Source organism: Protomyctophum parallelum (assembly GCF_964188405.1).
Source record: "Protomyctophum parallelum genome assembly, chromosome: 18".
In the NCBI taxonomy this organism is placed as follows: Eukaryota; Metazoa; Chordata; class Actinopteri; order Myctophiformes; family Myctophidae; genus Protomyctophum; species Protomyctophum parallelum.
The window spans coordinates 31,927,689-31,949,414 of record NC_139716.1 but is presented as its reverse complement, the minus strand read 5'-3'; the positions used below and the strand labels follow the sequence as shown (position 1 = coordinate 31,949,414).

Here is a 21,726-nt window from a genome sequence, read left to right as displayed (position 1 = left end):
TGATCTCAGCTTAACTACACACACACACGCACGCAAACAGATACTCCACACGCGTGCATGCACGCACACACACACACACACACACACACACACACACTTGCGCACATGCTCTACACACACGAAGACAGCCAGGGACATTATGCAAGGGCACATTCGTTCACAGATATATAGGAACGTTCACTCAAACACAATTATCTTCCTCATGTCTTTATCCTTAACCACTGGCATGCCTATTGTGGACATGTCACGATAGACATAATACATTCATTAATTTAAAGACATTCTTAAAAATGTGCCGATTTACTGTACAAGCTCACTATGCGACACTTTGCAAGCTTGTAGATAAGCTATTTTAACCAACCGTCGTGCGACAAAAGTATGCAGGGGCTCAAGTGGCTTAAGGTATCTTCTCAGCGCTGCTTTATCGTCGACAAAGGAACTGCAGAGAGACCGGAAACCAAGGGCAGAGACAGGAATGCTGTCTATGTATATTCTCTCAGAGGATACACAATATGCAAAATGAGACCAGAGTTGAGTTGGAACTTGGGCGTCATCGCAGCTCACATGGAGCATAATGATCTACAGTATGTCAGTGGTTCTCAAACTGGGGTCCCCAGCTAAATGTGCTAATGCATTAACCCGCCCAACCCATATGTCCATATAATGGATGCATTAATGGATATGCAGTTGTCCTTGTCCAGAACCACCGATCCAACCAATATGCCCATAAGGACATCACAATCAACAAATCCACGGAGGGGCTCCCTGGGCACAGCCATTACTGATTAAGCTGATTAGCTACACCAGGTGTAGCTACCAGGTGTAGCTTAATCAAACACCTCAGTGATGGATGCGCCCAGGACACCCTTCCGTGGATTCGTCTAGAGGCCTATGGGTACAGAGGGTACTTTTCCCCAGGGAAAAGCCAGGGTACAGAGGCTACCAACAATATGACTCGCAACGTATAGGTGTGAAGGCCGCGTAGCGTCCCAAACTGTAGATGTGAGGGTCGCTATATATGTGGCCGAAACCTGTCCTCTAGTAGTGGGAAAGAGCCATAAGTTATCTGATAAAGGATCAGTGAAAGCTATAGGGTCCATTTTAATTATTTACACTTAAACTGGCTCTCAGGGTTTCGCATGAGTGCAGCTTCTCCCAAGACTCCTTTTTCTTTTCCTGACTTCCATCCACCTCCCTGCACTCCTCTGTCTAGTTCTCTCTCTCCTGGAACTTATAACAGTTTTGACTTTGATTTCGGTTCAACTTCGGTGAAGAGATATTGGTGTATAGGCATGCAGAAAAAAGGAGAAGGTATACCCTATACAGCCCTAGGATATAAGGTTTAAGTGGTTCGACCCCTCTTTCCCCCTCCAAACAACAAAAAACTAACAAATCAAGAAAAAAAAACTAAACTGCCAGGTCAACACCCTTTTTGTTGTTGCTCACAGCAAGCATACACTGTTTATATTCTCTTTCTGTTTAGGACAAAAACACTTGCACACACTGTACTGTACTTTGCACTATGTACCATAACTTTCACTGCATATTCTGTATATTTGTATAATTATTTGAGAGCAGGAGTGGACCAGGAGCGGACCTGGTGAGACGTAGCAGGTATGCAGTAGCCGTGATCAACGCATAGAATGCAACCTACTGAATTTCTCCAAAACAATATAACGTCACGCGCTGGAGGCGGTTGCGGTATAGGTTAGTAGACGGCTATACTGAGAGCATTTAATGCTCTGATTAAAAGTGATTTTGTCCCTTCGAATGCATTGAAAGGCATTCCGCTTAATGTGTCCCTATTCTGTCTTCCCTCCCCTGCACCCACCCGTCCCTCTTATATCTCCATCTCTCTTCACAGAGCCATCGACGGTGACATTTTGTCAGTCTCCATCAGGCGTCTCTTCAGAGTGACACCGGGTGACACAGACGGTAAACCGGCTGCGAGGTGACGCCCACCACAAAGCTAGTCATACACGGTGGAAAAGCGAGAGTGTTGACTCTATTAACAGGAGGGTTGGCGTGATGCGTGATGCATGCAGCGGGTGGGCGATCTGACAATTTCCGGAGGTGATGTGGTGTGTGTGTGTGTGCGTGCGTGTGTGTGTTGGGTATTCTGAGGGCCTGTGTGGGAGGAGAGGTGCAGTATAGTCGGGGTGCTGTTTGCAAAGCAGTGGCACACTGCAATTTGGGGGTCAACAAGTGCCCACAGCTCGCATGCATTGTTTATAGGCTCCATTGTTAGTGCTTTACAGCAAACCGGTGCTGTGGGGGAGACCAACAACACAGGGACAATGGGACATCCATCTACAAGTCCATCACAAGGTCTATATTAGTGATTATGCTCTCCATAACTTTTTAGATTAATTCAAATAATCTTGTTTTTATGTATATTTTCGTGTTACACAATGGTGTTGTGCAAACATTTTTAAACGAGGAGTTCTACATACTAGCTCGCAACGTAAAAAAAAAAAAGTAAAGATATTTTTAAATATATTTTCGTGCCAACGGAAATGGCAGCTTCCTCACTCGGATTTCTGGAGGTGTAGTTCCAGACTCTATTCGGAGATTGTGGAATAGATGTCTGGCTGGGGTGCATACTTAGTTTAGACTAGTCATTGGTTAGACATGGGTTAAGGTTAGGTTTAGGTGTGCTGCCCCGTGGGAGGTTAGGTCCTGGGTGAGGGTTTGAGATAGGTTGTAGTTGTAGGACTAATGACTGGTCTAACCAATGACTAGTTTAAACCAAAAACTGTCTAAACTAAGTACTGCACCCCACCATACTCCTTGCTCTTCACACTTGCGTGGTCCCGTTCACCGCTGCGGAAAGAATCCCTCGTATCTCCTGATCTAGGGAGCTCTCGTGGTTTTGAGCAGATGGGTATACTTCCACCCAGGTTCACACAGCGGTCATTTTGCAGATGTCTGTCCATGAATTTGACTTTAAGTTTAAACTGAGAGAGGCTTCTCATAAAACCAGTGCCAGGTGCATTTAACTGCATTTATTTTCTCCCAAGATCATTTGACATCCTCTGCACTTGGCAACATCACTTTGATTTTGGGATAAATTGCCTCTTCCGAGGCTTTTCTGCGGTGCTGTGCTCTGCTCTTAAAGGACCACTTTTTCAACTTATCTTCCTATAATTGGTCCCAACTGATGTTCATGATAAAATACCACAATTCTTTCCTACTCAGTCTGTGTCTCATAGGAAGGCTGTGGGCAGTTCAGACACCAGCCAACGATGGTGAATCCAAGCTAATAGAAACGGTAGGCTTTTCCTGAAAAGTTGCAATGCAAAAGTTGAAGCCATCGTTGTCACGATAATACAAATCTAAATATTTAAATAAAAAATCTGCCTAATGATGATGTCACTGGTGGACGTGTGTCCGAACTGCCCAAAGCCCTCCTATGAGACACAGACTGAGCAGGATTTTTTTTTTGTGTTTTATCATGAACATTAGTGAGGACCAAATATATGAAGAGATGTTGAAAAGTGGTGAAGTGGACCTTTAAAAGGTAGTGAAAAAAGCAATAATCTGATCCAAAAATATATTCATCCTAATCCAATTCATATACCGGTATCACACACACAATATTTTTAGATTGTTAGGACCCAAATGGACTGTACAAATGGAACCAAAGGTCCAAATGGGACTCATGAGGATCCATGGTCTGATGCATACCAAACTGGGGGGGTCCTTAGTTGAAATGTAAAAGTTTGAGAACCCCCTGCATTGTGTGTGTGCATGGGCATGCATGTAGGTATAGGTGTGTGTCTGTCAAAGCAGACCTTAATCCTCACAAAAGGAGTCTGTTCAGTTCCATATCCATGCCACAGTATAATCTCCCTCCTTGTTCCGTTGGTCTGCCTGCATGCTCTTCAAAGCCCTTACAACTAATCCAGAATGCTGCAGCACGCCTCATAGCCCATCTCCCAATATTTTCACGTCTCCCCCCCCCACTTTTGCATTCCCTTCACTATAGCTTCTGGTTGCTGCCGCACCCTGTAGACTACAAAACACTGGTGATGAAACCACCTATACAAGGACATCAAAGGCATGGTGATGACCCCGTGCCTTTATGATCCAGCAGCAGACACATGACTCCTGTGCCCCTCCTGTCCCTACGAGACCCCTGGCCAACGCGTATATCTTTTCTACGTCCGAGCATAGACACGGTAACGCCCTGCCTGCCTCTGAATGGCCTATACCGCCACTGCCCGTCTTGCCTGTCCTCCGAGATGCAAGGGTACTACTTTTTGCAGAAGAGGCAAACTAATATTGTTCATACCGTTTGCTTTGATTGAATAATTGATTGAACACATAGTGTACTATGATTTAATTTGGCTGTGTTCTAAATGAAAGTGTTAGTGTTGATTATCGTGTATTAATCTAATTATAGTAAACGAAAACAAAATCTCGCTGCAGACTATCCAGCATATAGCCTATATCTTCCACCTCGGAGGAGACTCTGGTAAGGCTTGCAGTGTCGGTAGGCCAATCAGAGGCAGGCGGGGCGTTACCATGCCTATGCTCGGACGTAGAAAAGATATACGCCTGGACAGCACTGCACACACTCTAGACTCTTCTGTGTCCCTCCTTGTCCCTATAGGAGACCCATGGCCAACACCGCACATTGAGTCTAGACTCTTCTCCTTCCTGGCTCCTAAGCTGTGGAATGACCCCCCCCCCCACCCCCAGCGTCTAATAGAACCAACACCTGTATCTTTGTTTCATTTAAGTGTCCAAATTGTAAATTGTAAATGAGTTATTTCAGAGGAAGGGTGCAAAGTAAGTATCGTTTGCCCTGTAGGTATGTGTACTTTATTGCTTCAAGATTATGCTCATTAAATAAGAAATCGGCTTGCCTGTACGTGTCCTCAGGGCGTCTTTGAGTTTACGATGTGTGCTGTACCCCGTGCGGTTATTCCTCCTCAGCATGTGCGCATGCTGTGAGGCCGTGTGGTATTGTTGTGAAAAGAATCATGATGTGTCTGCACAGTACTGTATATACAGTACTGTACAGTACTGTAGGCTCAAATGGAGTTACCCAGATATAGTGTACAGTAGGTGTTAAAGTTAAGGCATTCCCAAAGTTTCTCAAAGCATCATGTTCAGCCAGGCCTGACGGAAAGTCAATATCTCCTAAGGCGTAGAAAAAAACTAAACTACAGTACAGACATAGTAAAGCTCTCCCAGGTCAGATGTTAAGTCATCTTTATACTGTCTCCATGCTGTCTTTTATATTACTGTATTTCTGTACAGAAATGTACTTCTCGTCTATCCTTACCTTTACCTCTGTTTTATCCTTTCTGAAGTGCTGCTATATGATGACTGAATTAGGTCTATCCTATCCTATAGCTCCAACTTAAGCAGCCAAATGCTAATTTCAAGATCTTCATAACATTTGCCACCTATAGAGGGTATGTGAATGGCCCGTCGAGTGGCAAAGCAACGTGCAAAGTGAGTTTAACATTGTTTAACGTTGTTTAATGCAATCAAATATGACTTTTCTGTGTGGATGCATGGTCTGTCAAGGCCAGAAAGTAGTTTTTTGCCACTCACACCCTGCATAACTTCCGGGTGTGATGATGATGTCACGCGCATACCCTCTATTACACAAATTAGTGACTTATGATTAGTTAATGACTTTTCGTGCCAGTGTTTTTCCAGCCGTGGGACGGTAAAGGCTATCTACCACTGTAAGCCACATGTCCCGGCCATCGCAGGCGGCGGCGGCGTTTGATTTCCGACACAATTACGGGAGCACCTGCGGTCATCCGCTGTACGTGCTTCTCAGGCCAGAAGATGCGGTAGATTTCACAGAGGCGTCCATTGTGGAAGGCATTGATCTTTTGCATATCGTTTACTGGCATAATTAAATCAAGCTCATTTGTGTTTCTTATCTGACATCAGAGAGACAGCAAATGAGATGGGGGTGCTTTTGGACAAAGACACAATGGCGACGGTTTCGTTGTTTCGATAGTGTCGTTTCATCCACTGAAATCATAAAATATAAATATATCCCCATGACACACAATAAGGGTTACAAACGTCTTTGTCAATAGTCAGTACCGTTATATTCCTCAGTAGTCTGTCTGTCTGTCTGTCTGTCTCACTCTTTCTCTCTCTTTATTGCCAAGTCCTTAGCCATTACCTCTTCCTGGCATGTCCACCCCTTTCTTTATCTCGCCATTGCATCTCCTCCTCCTCCTTATTTCTTTTCTCTCTCTCTCTCTCTCTCTGTTAACTCTCTGCAGAGGTCAGTCTTGGTGTGTGTCCTCGTCTCCCCTAATCACACCATCTACCAATTCACTTTCAGCCCTGCAGAGAGAGAGAGAGAGAGAGAGAGAGAGAGAGAGAGAGAGAGAGAGAGAGAGAGAGAGAGAGAGAGAGAGAGAGAGAGAGAGAAGGGTGCGTGTGTGTTGTGCGTGGGGGGGGGGGGGGGGGGGGTTCTGCTATGCTTCGTTATCTGCTATTATTTCACTTACAAAGCAAACAAAACAAAGGCAGAAAATCCTCTACGTCTCTCAACATTATTGAGAGACGATCGCTCACATTCAACACACATTGTCCTCGGCACATTGTAGCAGAGACCAATTAACATTATGCAACACATTGTGAGCTTTTCCTTTTATGTTAAATAGATGCAATTCTGAACAATAGCCAAGTAAGATAATGTATCCATTGGCCGATCATACGGTTCATACTGCAGCTCAACAGTCAGTGTGAGGGTTGCTCAGGAGATGTCTCTATATACTAGACATCTCCCTCACACTGACTGTTCACATACTGTATGAACTGTGCGTTCAAAGGTGGTGGAAAACTACCTGCACACCACCGCAAAGTCTAGGGGTTTGAATCCACCATAGTGCATCCCTATAGAGCGTCGCAGTCCCGCCCCGGAAAATAAATCCCCGTTCATTTTCCTCATAGACTTTTCGGAAAGTATTTATTTAAAGACGTTTACGCCGCGGACAAAGCCAACTCTTGCCGTGACAAATCATGGCAATAAACACAATGTTTTGGGCCAAACAAAGAATTAGAAAGTAGAAAAAAAGGGCAGGTTGTTGTTTTTCTTCTTTGTAATTATTTGTTTGGTCCAAAATATTGTGTTTGTCGTCATGATTTGTCACGACAAGAGTTGGCTTTGTACGATGCTTAAAAGGTCTTTAAATAAATACATTTCGAAATGTCTATGGGAAAAATGCATTGGGAACTATTTCCTGGGCCTGGCGTCATCATGAAAGGGGTGGGACTGCGACGCTCTATATGAGCACATCAATAGGGCATAGCAGTGGGCATGGTTTTTTGGACCCACTGAAAAATCTGAGATTTACAAGAATATTAATATCAATGTTAAGCCAATCCAGCCATCCTGGATGCTGGTGAATCATGACAAAAAAAACCTTTGTTTTCAATTTTCTTTCAATAGGCTATAGGTCTTTTTATAGCCGTATAGGCTCTATGCATACATGCCATTTGGAAAGAACTTGGGCCACTTCCTTACTTCCTTCACAGGTGTTACCGATGATACTAATGAAGGCTCTGTTCCATTCTGGTCAATCAGAGTCAGGGTGCTGCTATTGTTCGTGTTGGCTCACTGGAAACACCCAGTGGGTCTCAAAGTGTCCTTGAGTGGGTTCCAATTGAAATGGCCCTGTACAGGTCTGCAACTCTGAAACCTTGAAATTAAAATGTTTGAGAACTACTGCCTTAGAGTGTATTATTAATAGAGATGGCACCCGGAGGAAACCCTGAGGCGAAATGGACATAGTGGCCGAATTCGGTATTGCAGTTTTGACCCAAACACATGAACGAACGCGCTGGTCCGTTGACTATCATTGCGCACGTTCATGATGACACGTGAACGCTGTTTCATACGTGAACGCGTGCAATGATAGTCAACGGCAGCACATTCATGTGTTTGGGTCCAATACATCCCAGAATGCACTCTGTTCCTACCCGGAAGGAGGAGTGAAATCGCCTCATGCGCTTTTGAGCAACTTAATGCAAGTGGATGGGAGGAGAAATCTCTATTAATATAAACTCTAAGACTACTGCACACTAAATGGAACAGTCTTAATTAGTATCATTGGTAACACCTGTGAAGGAAGTAGGGATAGACAAGACTAATCAAGACTATACTTCATTGGGAACGCTGGTTACAGCCGACCCACTTACAAAGTTGATTGTCTAATCTGTGTTGTGTTCTAATGTTCTGGTGGCAGGACTGGTAAACAGGCAGTTGAGTCACTATATTAAAAAATGATCTATCACGAATCAAAGGCTTTCATACTGTCAGTGCCAATGATGAATCAACAACAGGACTTATTAAACGTATTAGATGCATTAAAACTTTTAACGGTGGAAAACAAATCGCTAAACCTCAGACAAACGACTAGCCTTCCAGACCCGGTCGTTATAAAAAAACCTTGGCAACTCCCTGCCCAGTTGCTTAACGGGCCTTTTAATTTGATTGAACTGGTCCAGTAAAAAAATATTAAGTGCCTGCACATCGGCTGGCTGCGGGATGATGGAGATGCAGACGTCTGTGTCGAGTTGGTTGGGACGGCTACTGTAGCAGAACGCATCGCTGCACTGTTTGCAGCACACGTACTGGCAGTCAGTCAGTTTGAGCAGCGGTGCTCATACTATTTCATTTCCAGGACGTAACCCTCCTATAGGTTGTGACACTGTGACTGTGTCTGGTGTTTTCCGCACTCTGCAGGCTAGGTAGGGTGTATACGGTTTGTACACTTACGTTTTTTGCCTATATGCATACGGCGGGTTACTGTAATCTGAGACTGTGGGCTCTATCTCGCGCCACCCCTTACCCCTTATCCATAAACTTATTTAAAAATAGTTCAACTAGTCAATCTACAGCCACACGTCGTTAGCTTGTAGATCGGTTGTACTATTTTAAAATGTTTTAAAATAGTAGAAAATGGCAAATAAGTTTAGGGATAAGGGGTAAGGGCGCAAGATATATAGGGCTGTGTGTATTTGCTTCTGCATGTTGCAGGCATATAGGCCTACCTACTGATGGTGCTTTTGTGATGTTAACCTTCCCGTGCTTCCAAGTTTTATTTTTCTTCGTATAGCTACCATTGCTGTATCTTGACTTACAGTATTGCTTCCTCTGGATCTCTACCGTAACTGCTGTGCAAAATTGGTTCCTATACAATCAATAATTTAGCTGGGGGACCTCTGGGGGTCCCAGGATTCACTTTGAGAACCACTGAGTTGCAGACATTGACTTATAATAGGCTGAAGAGCTACAGTATAGCATATGAAGAGTTACATAACAGAGGTCACAGTGTCTTATGCGGACAGCTGCTACACAGACAGACAACAGCAGCCTATGACAAGCCGTCATCCTGTTTGTGCTCTGTGTGGACCAGCATGCAAGCGACTTGTTTCTTGGTCTCCCTCGCTCCTTATCTGTCTGCGTGCTAAGATGGCCGCCTGCCACAGTGTCCATGTTCTCTGAGGCAAACACCCAAGGCATTGGCAGAGTTCTACTACTGGCTGAGCTTAGGCACTTCCTTGGGATTAGTTAGACGTGCTGATGTTTCCGATAAACTCTTTTTTTGTACTAGCTGCCTGAGGAAAGGGGTATATAGGTAGGTATTATATGACACCTTTATCAAGATAAACCATTCATTGCAATATTACATTCGATGCTATGGCTCCTGTCATACTACAGATTTATCCGCACAAGCATTGATTCTGAGATCACAAACCCCACTGAAGCAGAGGCTAACCGTTACTACAGTGCATACTTAACACTGAACCCTTCAAAGGCGTAAGTTAAAATATGCACTTATATGATAATTATATGAATTTCTATAACATCATATGTGACCAAATTTGACTGAGGGACTGCCATTGGCTTTTTTCGAATATTCATTTTTTCATGTCATATGAAAGCAGGGAATCATAGCTTCTAATTGACATATTGGTTGTTCAGTTTGACCTACCAGTTTTGGAGATATGGCTTATAGAGTAATGTCTTGCAGAAAACAGCGAGTTGAGAAAACAGGCTTGAAAGGTTCACTTCTGTGGTCTCTAACATTACACCTAGCTACATGTTTAAGCATTTATTTCATATGTACATGTTTATTTCAGCTCCGACACTTATTTCAGAAATGCTTTATAGTATGTGAAGAGTCTGCCTGTGCTATTAACTCATTTTGGAAGAAAATAATAAGTTTTTCTCCACAGAAATCCATACAAATTAACACATGGTAAAGAGGTAAATGCCACAAGGAGGAGGCTATAGGGAAGAGATGCTGTGATCTATGCTGAGGGTGTAGTATGGAAGGTGCTTCAACCAATAGACCATTGATTGAGGGCATGCGTGTCAACCGATTAGCAAATTAGATTGAAAGGTGACTCAATCAATGTCTCAACAGACTGACCTCTGTGACCGCCTCAACTATCGTGACGCTCAATAACTTTGTTTCCTTAATTGTCCTTCAGTCCATTAAAGGTATAGGGAAATATTTGGTCAAAACAAAAAGTATTTCTGTTAACGGGATAGTTTCTACTGATTACTCATCCCATGGAGACTTGAACCACAGCAGTGGTTCCCTATGGAGACACAAATAGTCTCCTTGGTGTCTCCATAGGGAACCAATGCTGGTCATAGGAAGGAAAAAACAAAAACAAAAATATATATATATCAAGGAATTCAAGTCTTCATGGGGTGAGAAATAGATTGGGGTGAACTATCCCTTTAAAGCACTATATTCTGATAGTAATCATTGCTATAGTGTCTTAAACATAAAATACACTTTCAGGTAGGTGATCAAAATGTCAGCCAATCAGGAGAGATTAGTGATCCAGGTCCAATTTTGTCCACACATTTCTTAGTGTCGTCGTCACTTCCAATTTCACTTGTTTAATCTGTATCCTGATTCCTGACTGCGTTCTCTATCCTGATTGGATAAAATTGGTATACCCTGACCTGTAAATGCATTTTCTGTTTAATAAAGAGCTGGAGAGAGACATGGAGTCTCCTGTTAATGAACACTCTATATAGTCTATAGCGAGTATACGATCAGAATATAGAGCTATTTAACACACCAAAGACAATTACTTACGCTATACCTTTAAGGCCCATTGATTTCCCAGCTTGTATTCAAGGAGTGTCCTCTGAACAAAGTTTGCCAAACATATAGCCTATACTCCTTGTTGCCGAGTGGAAATGCTCACGGCCCTTCTATTTTACTCTAATCAGAATCTATCAATGTCTCATTTCTGCCATCTGGTGTCAGACTGAATCCATCAGGAGGAAGAATGTGAGACGTTATTATAGCACTCACTCAGAATTTCCAACATCACATATCATTGCTGTTGGGTGGAATCCTTGTATCTCCAGATTTCAACCCATTTTGACCTGAGATCAGATTCTAAAAATGTCTTCTACATCCAGACAGTTTTCTGAAAAAGCTATGTTTCTATGTCAGTCGTTATTCGATTTCTCTAAAAAACCTATGAGCTTGTAGATCTGCTATTTTTCAATAGCTAAAGCGTGACACCAAAAGGGGTTCCCGCCCAAAATAGGTTAAATTAACAACTTACTTTGTTGTACAGTATGACAGTGTCGAGCAAAAGTTGCAAAAAACAACTTAAACTCAGCATTTTCTGAAAAGTAAGCGCGTTGGACATACGAGGCTTCCACCCCGGGCCACGACGATGTTATGACCTCCTTTGAGGTCAGCAAAGATCCATAATAATATAAGCAGCGTTTCCAATAACGCACTGCATAATAGCGCCGTTCTCTTGTTCCAACGGCCCTGCTCCGGCGAAAGGACATCATTTTCTAAGAGGTTACGCCGCATTTCTTGGATACCGCGCACCCCATTTTGGAATGAAAGGACCTCCATTCATCACTATGACACGAATGCATGATGAGAAATAACTGAATACATTAGGGAATAACTGTCACTTATTATAGCTTTGTCCTGAGCATTAAGATTAGCCAGCGGCACATTCCCCTTTATGTCTGCTTTGACCTTTACCCTCTCTGATTCTGTGACAGCTCTGCATGAATATATATATACACATACATACACATATATATATATATATATATATATATATACCGTTGCTGTCAGACAGAAACCATCTCCATATTTCAACTTTTAGTTTCGTAAATGTCACACTACAGTATCCGATAAAAAGAAAAACTAGCAGATCTACAAGCTCTTTTCAGGCAACTTTTCAAGTGCTCTACAGTGCAAGTGTCTGTGTGGGGTTTCGTAAAATACGGAACCAATGAAAAGTATGAACAAGCGCCTGTGACAAAATAATAACTACACTGCATCCATCCTCCCAACAGTAATAGTGTATACAGGGCCTGCCAGCCACGACACACTGTTGTGTTTATAATGCATCCAACAGGCAGTGTGACTCAGCTGTCCCACACCAACAACGTCCACACACACACACAAAGTCATGGAATCTGGCCACTGACCTTTGCTGAATGTCAGCACATAATGTCAGCTACATCCACGCTGAGAGCAGGTACTCACCCCAGCGCTCGCATGCACACACACACACACACACACACACACACACACACACACACACACACACACACACACACACACACACACACACACACACACACACACACACACACACACACACACACACACACACACACACACACACACACACACACACACACACACACACACAAGCTCCCTGCAAGACTCCAAGCATCGTAAATTCCCTTGATCCCACAAGCAGGCCTCTCTGCTTACAGTTCTGATTGAATAGTTACTGTATATACTGCGGCTGTTAGTAGCTCTTCTATGCTGAATGCAGATTGCAAAAAATAAAAAAATAAAAAAATACACAACAAACTGCATTGTTATTAACTGAGTTATTACTAGTACGAACTCTGTTTGAACCAGATGTAAATGAACTGTGATGTTCAGTACACTAGAAGTGTGGTATATGTTGATTGCAAAAGTTGATTTGCAATCACTCTCTCAGAAACAAAAAGCGCTGCTGGCTGGGATGTTGGCTCTCCAGGTGGCTTATTAAGTTTGCTTTTAAACGCTTGTGTCTGGATTTGAACACGGTTTCAGTGCAAGTAATGACATTTTACCATTGTAATAATAATAGCCTGCTTGCTCAGGGGAAACATTGAATTTGTGTCAGATCCTGTGTCTCGGTGAGACATGACCTTTGACATGATCTAAATGGCTCAATAGAAGAGACAAACTACAACCACCCCATTGTACAGAGTGGTGCTTTAAACCCTGTCCTCACGGAGCAAAATTGAAAAGTACAGTATCTGCATTTTGTTGGTGGACTTATGTCAGTTTTGCTCAACATTTTTCATGTCAAGGACCCCCAGAATTATCTCTATTGGGCCACGGACCCCCATCTGAAAATATGTAGTTCCAGGGACCCCCCAGAAGCCAATATTTTAGTTAAAATGTTCGCTCTGAAATATAATTATATTCAAAGATTTGCGCCACATTTTCACGACTTTTCAAAAATAGCAGATCTACAAGCTCGTAGCGCGCCACCGAGTGGTGCGCTACGAGCTTGTAGATCTGCTATTTTTCAATAGCTAAAGTATAACATAATGCTTCCGGTCATATCAGGGGGGCAGTCAGCCAGATATTTCGTGAAGCCTCATTTGAAATCGGTAGTTCATATAATGGCCTGTTGTGGCGCTGGACTGGACCCAAAAAGCCCCATAGCTCCATAGAGGCCCATGTATTTTGGCCCAACTTCACCTAGACTGTATTACCTTAATAAACATGGTCATGAATACTTTCTTCTTCCAGTCACTAGTTTAAAGTCTCATTTCTAATGTCATAATATTCTTTTTGGAAAATTATGGTCCCATTAATTAAAAAAATGACCATAAAGTCGCGTATGTTCTGAGGGGCGTGGCTACCGTTACAGTCTATGATCGGGATTCCCCTCCCACTCAAGAGTCTTCTCCTCCCACTCGAGTCAAAATAAAAACCAACGGAGAAGAAGGGGGGAAGTCCCGCCTCGTTGTCTGGGCAGCCAATGACCAGCTGGTACAAAACGGAGCCAGCCAATGGCCAGCTGGTACCAAAAGATGGCGACTTACATCAGGAATTAGCATATCATTACAGGCTTCATTTTACGTTCATGTTAGACCCGGGGAACGCTTTGTCCATATTTTTTACAGTCTATGGGTCATATACAGTGTGGAGCACGGAAGCTCTGAGCATGTGGTTGTGAAGCCTGATCCTCCCGCTTGCATTTTTAGGCGCAAAATGTAATATAAATTAAAATCTTCAAAGCATATAGCTTGGCTGCGGATGAGGATATTTATTTAAAAATATATTATTGTCGTGAAAGTCAATGCCTGCAGCTTTCACTTTCGGATTTCGGGACTCTCAAGACTCTATTCAGAGATTGTGGAATATTTGTCTGGCTATACGCGAGACTAGGAAGTTAAGTGTCATGCTCAAGGACACTTCAGAGATGCATCTTTAGCCTAACACTTGCGCGATTAATCCAATTTCAATCGTGATCAGGACTTTGGCCTTGCACGATTAAACCTCGGATTTTGAGAGGTGTATAGTTCCACACTCTACTATTACACATTCGGAATAATAATAATAATGTAATAGTTGTAATATAGGAGACTATAGGAGTTAGGTGTCATGCTCAAGGACACTTCAGAGAGGCATCGAGGAACAAGCCCCCCCAAACGCCACCTCGCCCCCCCTCCCCCCCCATCTCTCAGTAAGGTTGTCTCCTCAGCTGTGCTGCTATAGGGTGAGCGACGCTGGCTGATCGCTAAAGACATCTTCAGAGGTAAACCCCAAGTTGCGCACACACACACACACACACACACACACACACACACACACACACACACACACACACACACACACACACACACACACACACACACACACACACACACACACACACACACACACACACACACACACACACACACACACACACACACACACACACACACACACATCCCATCTCATCTCCCGGCAAAACTTAACTCCAAGCGAGTGCGGCAGAGCGCAGATGAGGACTCCAGTATGTGTGTGTGTGTGTGCGTGCGTGCGTGCGTGCGTGTGTGTGGGGGCTGCGCTCTGGCATGCCACCATGGGGCGGTATAGATTGATGGCACATTAAAGTGAAGGACACGTCACGCACCTGTGATTGTGTACCGCAGGGAGCAACAGACAGGTGGACAGGGTGCTGCAATCAGCAAGGTGCCCCGCACACACACGGACGCGCACAGATGCACACACGTGTGCGTGCACACACACACACACAGACACACACAACTAGAGTTATGAGGACATAATCGTAAAAAAGGACAAAAAGGACGAGCGCACACATTTGAAATACCGCCACACACACTGTACCGTCGCTGCATGTGTAAACAGCATGCATGTGTCTGGATGATGTGCAACACCAATGTACAGTTAGTTTGTTTGTTTGTCTGCATGAAAGTGTTTCATGCATGTGATGTGATGTGCGTGCGTGAGTGCGTGCGTGCAAAAGCATGAATGTTATTATAACTGTCCCAACATTTACACAGCACTGAAATGCAATCTGCAACAGCTCCATGCTCTGCAATCCGCCTATGCCAAGTCAGAATGGTAATGTATGTCACCTATGTATGTCATAATGAATGTGCGTGCATGTATGCAACTGTGTGTGTGAGTGTGAGAGAGAGAGAGAGAGAGAGAGAGAGAGAGAGAGAGAGAGAGAGGCACACTACCACGCCTGCACTTCCATGTTCTCGCGTATACTAACATCACTTTAAATGACTGTAACATGCATGCTTAAGTCCTCCACACATATGTTGAAGAACAGAGGGGGGAGTGGGGGTAGATTTCGTTTCTCAATGTTGGGGGTCGGAGACCACCAGGGGGACCAAATGGATCCAAGTAGAAACAAAAAAATAACACCTGTGTGAAGTGAGGGGCGCTGATATATTAAAGTCTAACCGATGTTGCACACAGAAACACAGAAATGCCATTAACAATAAAGACACAATGACACATTTAACCTAAAGGGCGACGTGAGGTCGCTCATTGATGATGTAATGTAAACATGCTGTAAAATGCATAAATGATGTAATGTAAAACATGCTGTAATTGCAAATGTGAAATGGTGTCTTATAAACCCATGAGGGTTGGGCACAAGGTGTGCATGACACGAAAATAAATAAACAATCAATCAAAAATCAATCAATCAATCAAAATGATGGGCAGACTGCTGGGCTAGCACTGGTGCTTTGGCACGGGTCACCATGGAATAAATTCTGTACTGGCCATATAAGGAGCGTGTCTTGAGTGTACAGGGTTTGATGAGGTCAGATCAACATAATGGAATGTCAGAACAGGTTAGCTCCATACAGTATATATGGAGATCTAAGGGTGGTAGCAGGGACATTCTGTTGAGTGTACAGGGTTTGATGAGGGCCCAGGTAGGGCCGAGCCTTCATTTTTGGGCCTGTTGAGAACTGTAGTTTTCACCGGCTGCCGGGCCCGGCTGCACTAATAACTTTGGTGCGGGCCCGTTTAGAGTTTGAAATTTGAATGGGCAGGTACAAAGGGAGACATCGAAGAGGAAGGATGGACGGGGAAGGATCAACATATGGAATGTCAGAACAGGTTCTGAAATATATCCATACATGGAGATCTAAGGGTTTGAGGTTTAAGGTCGGATGTAGCTGTTGCTGCCCAATAGTGATGACATCAGGGATCTCCATATATGGGCTTAACTGCGACAGCGGGTCGCATTTACTATGACATCAGGGTCTCCACATCTCCATCCCTGATGATGTCACATGATGTCATGAGACCTGGGCACGATATATGGTGCACGACACACTGAGGGGAAATTCTCGATTCCATAGTTAACTGCAACCTCCGGTCGCAATAATTGCAAACACTCCGACATGCTTCTGGTACTTTCTAATCATTAAGGCACGGGCAGCGGACACAGACACGTTTCGGCGTCATAAGCCTTCCTCAGCGCGCCCCGAATGGATCCCTCATGGGTCTGAACAAAATTAGAAGCACTGAGGATTTTCTTCTGTAGAGGTCCCAAAAACGAAACAAAAAAAAAACATCAAATGGGGGTCTGGGGCATAATGACTATCAAACAAGTCCTTGATAATCACAGCAATAGAAGGGGAGACAGATTGGGAACTTGCGATAAGTAACAGTTTGCGTGCGTGCGAGACAGAGAGGGAGAGAGAGATGGAGTGAGGTTGACAGATAAGCACATAGATGACGGACAGACATAGTGACAGTAGAGAGGCGCACACTAATGAGATCAGACCATACAAAGACTGCAGGACGTGTTGCGTTGGATCCAGTTGAGCTGTTTACCAATACTGACACTGTGTTGCCCTGCATAGATACTGGGTTGTTTACCAATACTGACACTGTGTTGCCCTGCATAGATACTGGGTTGTTTACCAATATACTGACACTGTGTTGCCCTGCATAGATACTGGGTTGTTTACCAATATACTGACACTGTGTTGCCCTGCATAGATACTGGGTTGTTTACCAATATACTGACACTGTGTTGCCCTGCATAGATACTGGGTTGTTTACCAATATACTGACACTGTGTTGCCCTGCATAGATACTGGGTTGTTTACCAATATACTGACACTGTGTTGCCCTGCATAGATACTGGGTTGTTTACCAATATACTGACACTGTGTTGCCCTGCATAGATACTGGGTTGTTTACCAATATACTGACACTGTGTTGCCCTGCATAGATACTGGGTTGTTTACCAATATACTGACACTGTGTTGCCCTGCATAGATACTGGGTTGTTTACCAATATACTGACACTGTGTTGCCCTGCATAGATACTGGGTTGTTTACCAATATACTGACACTGTGTTGCCCTGCATAGATATTGGGTTGTTTACCAATATACTGACACTGTGTTGCCCTGCATAGATACTGGGTTGTTTACCAATATACTGACACTGTGTTGCCCTGCATAGATACTGGGTTGTTTACCAATATACTGACACTGTGTTGCCCTGCATAGATACTGGGTTGTTTACCAATATACTGACACTGTGTTGCCCTGCATAGATACTGGGTTGTTTACCAATATACTGACACTGTGTTGCCCTGCATAGATACTGGGTTGTTTACCAATATACTGACACTGTGTTGCCCCGCATGGATATACTGGGTTTCGTGTCATGCATCGCACCGGAAATAGCCAATCTACAACCCCGCTGTGAGCTACAGTAGATCGCACTGTTTTCAGACACGCACGCACGCACGCACACACACACACACACACACACACACACACACACACACACACACACACACACACACACACACACACACACACACACACACACACACACACACACACACACACACACACACACACACACACACACACACACACACACACACACACACACACACACACACACACACACACACACACACACGTAGCTTTTCACAATGTCTTTGAAGTGCTTATTGAAGGAGAAAGATAGAGAGATATGGAGAGAAAAGGGTGAAACAGGAAGTGTTATGATTTAATGATGTGTGGTAGGCCTGTGTCACATGGGTCAGGGCCAACAGAGACATCACTCGTGTCGTGTACTGCGTTTGTGCACGTTCACGTGGCCGGCCCGGGGTCTAACGTATCAGTCTCTCTCTGACTTACTCCATGTGGCTCCATGTTGCGTTTTGGAGGTAGAAAAAAAAGCCAGCAACATGACGCGTTTGGGCCAAATGGGCCATTTGGCTGAAACGCGTCTGCATGTGAAAAGGACATCTATTGAGTGCTGGCGCTTTATTCTTTTTTCCATTTTGTATTACGACGCCCCCCAGATAGTGTCTGTGCCTGGGGCTTTACACACCCAGGGCGCAGCAGTACCCCCATCGCAGTACCCCGAGTGGCCACAAGGCGGCGCCATACGAGGGGACCCCAGGGGACCCATGGAGTGCAGGCTCCTGGATCCACGACCAGGCCGAGGCCTCGGTCCAAAGTGTTCTCTGCCTGGGCCAGTAAACACCCATGGCTCAGTACCCCCATCGCAGTACCCCCCGTGGCCACAAGGCGGCGCCATACGAGGGGACCCCAGGGGACTTTGGTAAAAAAATGCGGCCGGCCATAGACGTCAATCTATATTTCCAAATATGGACGGCTATTTCAAGTAGCCGCCATATTTGGAAATATACGGTAATTTCTCCATACTGTATGTCTGAGGGTATATAAGGAATGTGGCTACTCTGTAATCATCAGTTGGACGTTTACCTCTTGGATTCCTGACAGCAAATCAAAGGGCAAGGATGAGACTTTATTATTTCAAGCGTCATCATAAGATCCTGGCCACAGTGTCCCTCTGTGCCATCCTGATGTGGGTCTGTCTTTTCCCGGCGGCGCCCGAACCGCAACTGCACGACGGAGACCGCAGGCCTACCCAGAGCCCCCCGCAGCTACACGACGGAGACCCAAAGGTCGCGTCTGGATGGGAAGGGCACCACGTTAGCAAAGGAGTTCGCAGACACGCCCAGAGCCCAGAGGAGATACGGTGTGAAGAGCCAGGCTACGCTGAGAACCGTGGACGGATCGGAAAAGCCCTTTACCTCTTTGGGGTGGCCGCGCCTGGTGCCCTCCGCTCCGCTGAAGCAGATCCCCGGACTGCACGAGAACCAACTCCGCTTTAAGACCTGCGCCGTGGTGAGCTCCGCCGGGGCGATGCTGCACTCGGGTCTAGGCAAGGAGATCGATTCCCATGACGCAGTCATTCGCTTCAACCATGCACCGACAGAAGGCTACGAGAACGATGTGGGAAGCAGGACTACTATTCGCCTCATTAACGAACAGATCCTGTATAAACCTCAGTTTCAGTTCAACACCAGTGCACTCTACAGGAACGTCACCCTGGTGGCCTGGGAACCAGCCCCACGCGACCTCGACTTGGCCAAGTGGTACAGCCAGGGGAAGCTGTTCGCTCCGTACGCAGAGCGCCGGAGGCTGGACCCCATGCAGCCCTTCTATGTCCTTCACCCCGTCTACCTGGATCAGCTCTGGCAGGTGATCCAGGGGAACGCGCTGGAGGACATCAAGCCCACCCCGCCCACCTCCGGTTTCATGGGCATCGCGGTGATGATGGAGCTGTGCGACGAGGTCGACGTGTACGAGTACATCCCCTCCGCGAGGCAGACGACCCAGTGCTACTACTTCGAGGAGTACAAGGACATAGCCTGCTGGGACGATCCCAGAAAATGGCACCCCATTGAATTTGAGAAGAGGTTGATCCGGCGAATCAACACGGGCTCCGAGGACGACCTCAGAAGGAGAGGCAGGGTGACGCTTCCCGGATTCAGTGCGGTCAACTGTGACATCCGTGACGGCAGTGACGCGTAGGAGACGGTTCAGTGTGAAAGTGAGAACGGAGACTTATCAACATAAAAATGGATTCCAGACAGTGGTTGTTCGGATCTTTCTGGTTTTAGCCAAATTAAGAGATTTAACTCAAACAAAGGAAGAACTTCAAGAAAAGCTTGCAGGGTAGACCATTGGTATGATGCAGGCAGCCATGGTAAGGATCTTTATAATAATATTTATATACATGCGATCGCGATGCGGCGCAGCTTATTGATGATCATGATTGATCGTTTTATAGGCTATGGTTGTGGATGTGTGCGTGCATCTGTGCGGCGGGTGCATGTGTGTCGCTCCCTCTCGTGTCAGCCTCTCTCCTCTTACATGCCGTCCCTAAGCTGACATCTCCATGTGATCCACGTATATACTCCAGAGCGATGGCACTGCCTGCTGCACGCAAACCATGCATGCGGCAAATTGACTGCATATATAAAATGCTAATGCAAAGGCAGGCCCTCTGCGTCCCCGGCATGTTAATGTTAATGCCACCATTCCAAAACTGCAACGCATTGATTACAGCAGTGGGTTCTCAAAGGGGTCCTTGATGAGAGGGTTCCTAATTGATAGTTAGGCCTGTATAGAGTTATGGGGATTGGGGGGGGGGTCCTCCGTGGTCCCAGATGCATACCGGCCTGGCGGTCCTTGAAATTAAACAATTTGAGTCACTGAGGTTACAGGGTCAATACACCTTTAATGTATTTTCCCGGCGGGGTCGGTCTGGCTGCTGCCTTTGCTTACTTTGTGACACGGAAGGAAGCAAGGAAGGGGGGCTTTTCTTTTTCCTTCTTTCTTTCTTTCTTCTTTACGCACGCGCATGCGCACACACACGCACACGCACACACGCAAGCATGCTGACTCGACTCCTGGCGGTCATTTGTTACACACGGGCCCCCGAGATGCGGTCGGTGTATGGCGGCGGAATGCTAATTGCCTGGCGGGCGGTATGAGAGGTGGAGCGCGGGGCAGAGATGAATGGGGGGGAGGGGGGTTGGTATGCGTGTGATGCACGCTCACACCGCGCTGCTTCCTGTGATGCCGTCGTCCCCAGCCGGAGGTCGTTTGAAGAGCACTCGCTGGGATCTGAAATACGCATGCACCCCAACGCCTCATCGCCTCGTCGCCAAACACAAATATTTCCCTTTTCTTCTCCCCCCCCCCAATGCAGCTCCGTAAGCAGACTCCCAGGGTGGACTATGTGCATGCTGGTCACGCTGTGCGACACGCAGCAGACGAGTGTGGGCTGGCATCGCGTGGCACAGCCTGCTCTGTGCCACCACA

The 21,726-nt window shown here is 45.4% G+C and overlaps 1 protein-coding gene and 1 pseudogene across 2 annotated transcripts in view; one reads left to right on the top strand and one right to left on the bottom strand.

Moving 5' to 3' along the window:
• fgf11a (fibroblast growth factor 11a) overlaps window positions 1–21,726 on the bottom strand; it is a gene marked incomplete at both ends in the record, with an annotated part of 140,771 nt that overhangs the window by 100,895 nt on the left and 18,150 nt on the right. The window lies entirely within an intron of this gene.
• On the top strand, window positions 19,350–20,430 carry LOC310875614 (beta-galactoside alpha-2,6-sialyltransferase 2-like; annotated as a pseudogene). The gene has a single exon. The product of its transcript is annotated as a beta-galactoside alpha-2,6-sialyltransferase 2-like (transcript).